Source organism: Grammomys surdaster, unplaced genomic scaffold, assembly GCF_004785775.1.
Source record: "Grammomys surdaster isolate TR1022 unplaced genomic scaffold, NIH_TR_1.0 60, whole genome shotgun sequence".
Classification (NCBI taxonomy): Eukaryota; Metazoa; Chordata; class Mammalia; order Rodentia; family Muridae; genus Grammomys; species Grammomys surdaster.
In genome coordinates, this window is record NW_021604562.1 from 9,480,511 (window position 1) to 9,487,690 (window position 7,180).

General features: G+C 38.3%; 1 pseudogene; it reads left to right on the plus strand.

Moving 5' to 3' along the window:
* The first annotated feature begins 4,868 nt into the window (after positions 1-4,868).
* Positions 4,869-6,394, plus strand: LOC114625438 (annotated as a pseudogene).
* Positions 6,395-7,180: the final 786 nt, after the last annotated feature.

A 7,180-nucleotide genomic window follows, 5' to 3' on the forward strand; every position in this document is an offset into this window, starting at 1 on the left:
AGCATCCTCCGTACTGCAAAGGTGGTGTTCTCTATCAGCAGTTCTTGGTACAAAATACTGTCCCTAACTTAAAGAACTAGGCCTTTCACGGAGAATCCCTGGACCAGATAACAATAGTTAGTAAAGAGCAGATATTCCACCAAGTACTATGTGACAAGGAAAGTTCTAGGGGTTGTCTCATTGAATTCTCTGTTTATCATATCTGTTCTATACACGAGGAAACTTGAGCTTTGAGGTTAAAGTCACTTTATTCATGGTCACAAAGCCTGTGGGGAAAAAAATCAGGAATGAGTTCTTGATTCCTATGATTCCATAGTAATGCTTTTAACAACCACACTATTTCTCTCCTAGGATTCCTCTCTGATGGCAAATATAACTTGAAAGCCTCAGCATCATAATAGCCCCTTAACTGCAGAACTCACCTATGCCTGTCCTCGGAGGTAGTGCCCTACGTGTGTAAAGTTCTACCAAACAAACACATGTCCATCTGGGTTCTCCATCAAACACTCCTGGAAAATTGTGGTGTTTTTCTATTTGAGATGGGATCTTACACTGTATCTCAGGTGGCTCTCAAAGCTGTGGCAATCCTCTTGCCACAGTGTCATTAGTGCTGCAATTAAAGGCATGTGTGACCACGCATAGCTTATGGTACTTGTAATGAAAATGATTTCTGAATTTTTTTTAATTTTATCTGCTCAAACTCTATTGATTACACACACAGGAACATACATCCTTATTCTTAGTAGGTGCTGAACATTATGTTAATTAATTAACACACATTTCCATCATTCAATTCTCTGAAGTAGTTACTGCTATTATTCCTATTATATATTTAATGAAACTGACATTCTAAAATTGTCTGCCACTCACTTAATCGGATAAAGGTGCCAAGGACTGAATTCAGATATATTTGACTTGAGAGCCCAACCCCTAAAGTACTACACTCTGCACTCCTTTCCTTGACAGTGATAAATCATGTTGATAATAGACAGCAACGACATTGTGTAATAAGGATGGAACTTTTCTTCTGTGGTCTTCTTCTCACGTCAAGAGCCTCAGTATTACCATTAAGAAATGCAACAGACAAACAGCAGTGAAGGAAATTCTGTGGTCTTCCAAATTGTCAAGGCCATGAAACATAAGAACTCGGGCAAGGCAACATCTGCAGAACTGATGCGAACAGGAACTCCAAAATTCCATTTCACCACCCCAAAAAACAATGAGCAAATAACCAAAACTCCCACTATCTACTTTTCTTAAACCATGGATGCCAAAAGCATGCAGAAAAGGGAGTTTTACTTACCAATAATAATTAGTGGCTGCACGGGGACCATGGACCTTTTTAGCATTTTCACCTAGTTCAGCAGCAACCACAAACAGAGCAATCCAAAATCCTGGTACAAGGCCTCAGTACCGGAGGGATCAAAAATGGACCTTATGTGCAATGACTTGTAATTAACTCCCTAAAAGAACAACTCAGAGTGCTTATTTAGTCTAACTCAGATTCTGAGATGACTAACCAAGTAACCAAGGGACAGTTGTTGAAAATAATTAAAAGTAAATACATTAGTCACTGCCACCTGCACCCAGGGACAACAGTTAAGGCAAACAATAAAATAGCCTGAAATCTTGAGAGGAAAGTCTGGGGATAAAACATTATAAAGATGTTTTTGAAACATTTATTCCTATTCATAGAAATCTAGAAGGCTATGTCCATGGCTCAGACTAGTTACATACTTGGAGAAGCGTTCACAAGAGCTCTTCCACATGCCTGATGATGTACACTTTTAGACAATTTAAAGAAACCTTGGGGAGATGAAAGAGCAGTCAGTGGAGTTGTGGATGTGGAACTTTTTGAGGTACTCATCTTAGCCATGCCTAGTTAAGATGTAGCTAGTTAAAATTCCCAGTGAACATTGGCCCAACCTCCTATCTCTGAGTCTCACTATTCCTTGGCTATTTAATCAGCATGTTGGGGTGGATGTCCAAGGCTAGCCTGGTAGAGCTGCCGAAGCAGGGCTTTTTGCCTGGAGCCAAGACAGGGGAAGGCATTAGCCACTCTTAGCAGGTTAGCTCCAAACAAAATAGAAGGAATGAATGGCCCCCATGCAGCTGCTAGGATTGCTTTTATTCCAGGGCCTCTTTCTTTCCTTTATGTATCAGTCAACATCTGTCATTTCCCACTCCTCAGTGATGCAGACAAACAAGTGCTCGGACTTGGGCCCCTCAAGTCTGACCTGTGGTGAGTTCTCCACTATTGGTACATTGGGGAACTTATTTTTACTTTACCTTATCAGAAGTTCTTTTGAACTATTTGAGAATCAAGCATTTGTCTGGCATGCATTGTCTTTGAAGGGCTCTTCTGAGCCAATCAAAAGTTATGTTGAACTATTTAGATGTCTGCTGCTACAACCGGAAACTCGGATTCTGCCCATTTATGCTGCTAAGTAGCTGAAAGAGAGAAATTATAACAGAGGAACAAGCATGTTTAGTAAATCTGTGTCCAAATTTCTGTAACCACAGGGCATACTAACTTGGTACTCTCTTTCCTGCAAGGAACATTTTAGCTGACCAGTGTTTTATAATTTTAAAATGACCTATCTAAGAAAACAATCTGAATAAATATGATTGTTTTATATAGGAGTTTGTAATTCAAAAGTTAATCTCCCAGACTTCTCAGTAGCAAAGCTGTGGCCACTTTATTTTCACATTTTTAAATGCCTGGTGATCAAATTACTCCTTTCAACTCTTGGTGTGTCTAATTTAAAATGCACATGTGCGGGTATAGCTTTATGAGTGTGACCATTTTTCAGATGCCTTTTGAGCCTGTAATGGTAGTGTTAATGTATAGAAGCTAAGGCCTGACCACCTGTTTCTTTTCCTTTTTCTTCCCTCTTCTGCTGCAGCCTCTTTGGAAAACCAAATGACTATCCAGGTTCCATTCTTAGCCATGCCTAATTAAAATCAGGCATTTTGAGGTAACTCTAGAACTTGGGGCTAAACGAAGTTGCTACTGCCCAATTGAAGCTTGCCAAAGTGGCCATATAGTTTAGCCATGCAGATAGGTGATTGTAATCTGTTTGGTTTCATTGTAAATATAATTTGAAACCAATTCTCTTTTACAATATATTTATGGTTACAACAGATGCATGTTTATAAATTGCTGGTATATAAGGAACAGATTACAGTGTTCTGGAGTCTGTTGTAAGATTAATAGTTAAATCTAATAGATATGCAAGTCTATAAGCAGAAAATATGAAACTAAGCTATTTTGATGAGAAAAATCTATTTTTAGATGGTGTAAAAAAAACCTTAAAACAAAATAACTTTGTCTAAGTTCAAATTTTTGTAAAAGGTGTGCTGAATGTAAAATTACTGAAAAGATTTTCTAAAGTCAAAATATAATGCACTGATCTAAGTTAGAGCCTAATGCTTTGAATCCAGAGCAGTAAATATTCATTAAAAATATTGTTCTGTGGGAGCAACAAACTTCCGCCCTTGAGGTACTACTGACAGTTGATGGCTTCCAAGGGGGACGGGTTAGTTCTTAAAGGATGTGGAAATTAGGAGGTCCACCATGCTTCAATGGATGACTGCACACCCAGAACGTATGGGTATCACAAATTATTTTTGATAGGCTATTTAAAAAAAATAAGACACTGGCTAGAGAGATGACACAGCAGGTAAGAGCACTTTTCTTGTAAAGAACCAATGTTCAATTTCCAGCACCTACAAGGTGGCTCACAACTCTCCAGAAATCCTGTTCTAGGGGATCGTCTATTGACCCTCACCCCCCCCAAAGGGCACCAGCGTGCAAGTGATACACAGACATAGATATGACCAAAACACTCATACACATAAAATAAAATTTAAAGAAAAACAAGACACAAAGTTGGGGGACGGAGTGGTGGAGTACATCTAAAAGGAGTTGGAAGCAGAGTAGGAGTCAAATATGATGAAAATATATTGCATATATGTATGAAATTCTCAAAAAATAATAAAAATGTAATATTTTTAAAGAAATTAAAATACTGTTGTATAATAAATCACATTCGTAAAACCATGAGTATAAGGGACAAGATGTGTTTCATCAAGATAATTGTATTTTCTGCTGATTTTGTCAGGCTGTTCACTACTCAGGAAACTGAATTCTAACAAAGTCAAGGTCCATTTAAATATCTGTTTATGCCAATGTCTTTTAAATGACCACTTTATAAACACCTACTATTTCAAGAGTATTCTATTACATTTAAAACCCTATGTATCCATGACATGTGTACACATGAATGTCTCAATTCCACCCAAATATTATACAAAAGTTTGCAGAGTTAATATAAACAAGTGCTCTGTTTTATTCAATATGCCTTGCATTTTGATTTAAACCATAAAAAAATAAGCAACAAAATATTCTAACATTTCTACTACTTGTAAGCAGAACCATTCAGATGAAAAAATGTAATTTTGGAAGTCCTCTTATTTAAGACCTGGCTCAGTGGATAAAAGCACTTGCTGTCAAAACTGATGATCTGATACCAATCCTGGAGGGACACATAGTACAAGGAGAGAACAGAATTTTGCCTCAAACATAAAAGCTGAATTAATGGAAAGTCTTCTGTTTAGCCATGGTGCTAATTGTAAATGTTAAATGTGTTTATGTTTATTACGTATATAAAGTTCAAAACTTAAGACAACACTTTACCTAGATGCTACTCTCCAAAGTAAAACTGCTAATAGTGCTGACCTGTTCAAGGACTCGTGGTGATGTGCTCCTGGGTGTATCGTGATTACCATTCTTTAAAAAAAGAAAAAGAAAAAAAAAGATGTGCCCGGCACTCTGACTCCTGAGTTCCACAGGAGGCGGAGGCGACATGAAGGTTTCAGCGTCTGACTTTCCCCATCCTCTGCTGCTACCTCGACCACCACCGAGGTGCAAGCGGCCCCGACTGCTCTTGTACAGCTGGACAGAGAGCAGATTAGAAAGGTGGTGGAAGTTCTGTTTGATCACTCAAAGTCCAAAAAAAAAAAATCGATAATGAATTGCTGTTGAATGGAAGTGAAAATTTACTTTTAATGGTGATATCATGGAAAATTCCAAAGAAAGAACTTCGGGTCAGAGTGTCTTTGCCTCATAGCATTCTCTCAGAATCCTCAGATTTATGTCTGTTCACTAAAGATGAATTCCGAGTCACCTGAACAGACAGAAGGCGTCTATAAAAAGCTTTTGAAAAAACATGGAGTTAACACTATCTCTCAGATTATCCCTTTTAAAACTTTAAAAACAGCCGGGCAGTGGTGGCGCATGCCTTTAATCCCAGCGCTTGGGATGCAGGTGGATTTCTGAGTTCGAGGCCAGCCTGGTCTACAGAGTGAGTTCCAGGACAGCCAGGGCTATACAGAGAAACCCTGACTCGAAAAACAAAAACAAACAAACAAATAAAAACTTTAAAAACAGAATATAAAGCCCATGAAGCCAAGCTCCGCCCCCTGGGTAGCTTTGATGTCTTTATTATTGCTGATGAAAGAATTTGACGGCATTTGCCCACACACATAGGAAGGCATTTCTATCAGAGGAAGGAAGTTACAGTATCTGTAAATCTCCTAGCAAAGAATCTGTCCAAAAAGGTTGATCGAGGGATCACAGGGACCGTCTTAAACATCTTTAAGCATGGTTCTTGGCAGTACGGTCCATATTGGTCACACTGGAATGGAGACTCGGCACATCGTTGACAACATCCTGGCTATATCTCAGAAACACTTTCAGAAAAATTGCTGGAGAAATGGCAGAGCGTGCCTGAAACCTGAGAAGTCGGTTTCTCTTCCCATCTCTTCCTCATTTTTGTCACATCTCAAGATGAAAACATCGATTCCTTTCGTAGTGTGAAGAAACAAAAACAAAAGAAGAAAGTATGAAAATGCAAAGTTGAAGAAGGAAAGCAAAATGTTAAGGAAGAAGTCCAAGAAGGCTGCATCTCTTTTAACTCAAGGTGGGTTAGTTAATGCTCCAGCAAAGGGCCGAGGAACTCAGAAGAAAAAGACCAGCAAGACAAACACACAGCTGAAAGTTACAGAGGAGTGTGAAGAAACAATTCCACAACTGGTACCAATAGGAGAAACTCCAGATAAAGAAAATGTGAAGAAGCAAGAAAATGTCACAGGGGAAAAAATCTCCAAAATCTAAATCTGATTCAAATACACCTCAGGGTAAGAAAAGGAAGGCCCAACCAGCTACAGAGACTCCAGAAGCCTCAGATCCTGGGACCTCTGGGAAGAAACAAAGTAAGGATATTCGGGAATTCAGCCAGAGGCTAAGTCCTTCTCTACTCCCAGGAAATCTGGAAAGAAATCTTTCAACACACCCAGAGACAAACAACCCCAGGCAGCCCACTCAGACTAGAAATAAAGCATTGGCATGAAGGACATCAGAGTTAACCTAAGAATACAGGATGTGGTGGCACACATTCACACACTGGGATGCAGAGATAGACAGATGTGTGCGAGTTTGAGGCCAGCCTAGTTGTCTACAAAGGTAGTTAGTTAGATCACCTGGGATAAACCAAGATTTAATATTTAAAGGCCAGATTTAAGTCCTGAGGTTGCTGGTATGACACTTTGACAGAATATGCAAGATCCTGGCTTCAGTATCCAAAACTGTCAAAAAAAAAAACAAAAACAAACAAACAAAAAAAAACAAAGGTACTCTGCTGCTGATTCCATCACAGCCTTTTTCAACAAGGAATCCTGGATTTAAACGGTTTTTGAGACGTTTCCATGGATGCCTCTGAATTTAATATTTCTGTTGTAGAAACTAGGGGTTTGAGGCACAAAAATATTTTTTTGTTTTGTTTTTGTTTTTGTTTTTTTTTACATGTGAAAAAAATTCTTTATTAATTTCTCACATCTCATTACAAAATGTATGTTGCAAACAACTTGAATAACCTACTTGTGTTTTTTATTTTTATTTATTCTTTTATTTTTATTTTTTTGTGTTTAAACCCTTGGCTTCAAAGGAGTCAGGATCCCTCTATCTTATATCAAGTTTCAGGAAACACTGATTATTGGAGTCAATAGGTTATCATTTTGCTGTTTATTTTCTTCTCTCAAGCTCTGGAAAAAAATGTCCTCTGTATAAATTAAACAACAACAAAAAAAATGTTGTAAATTCTATGTCATTACAGTCAAC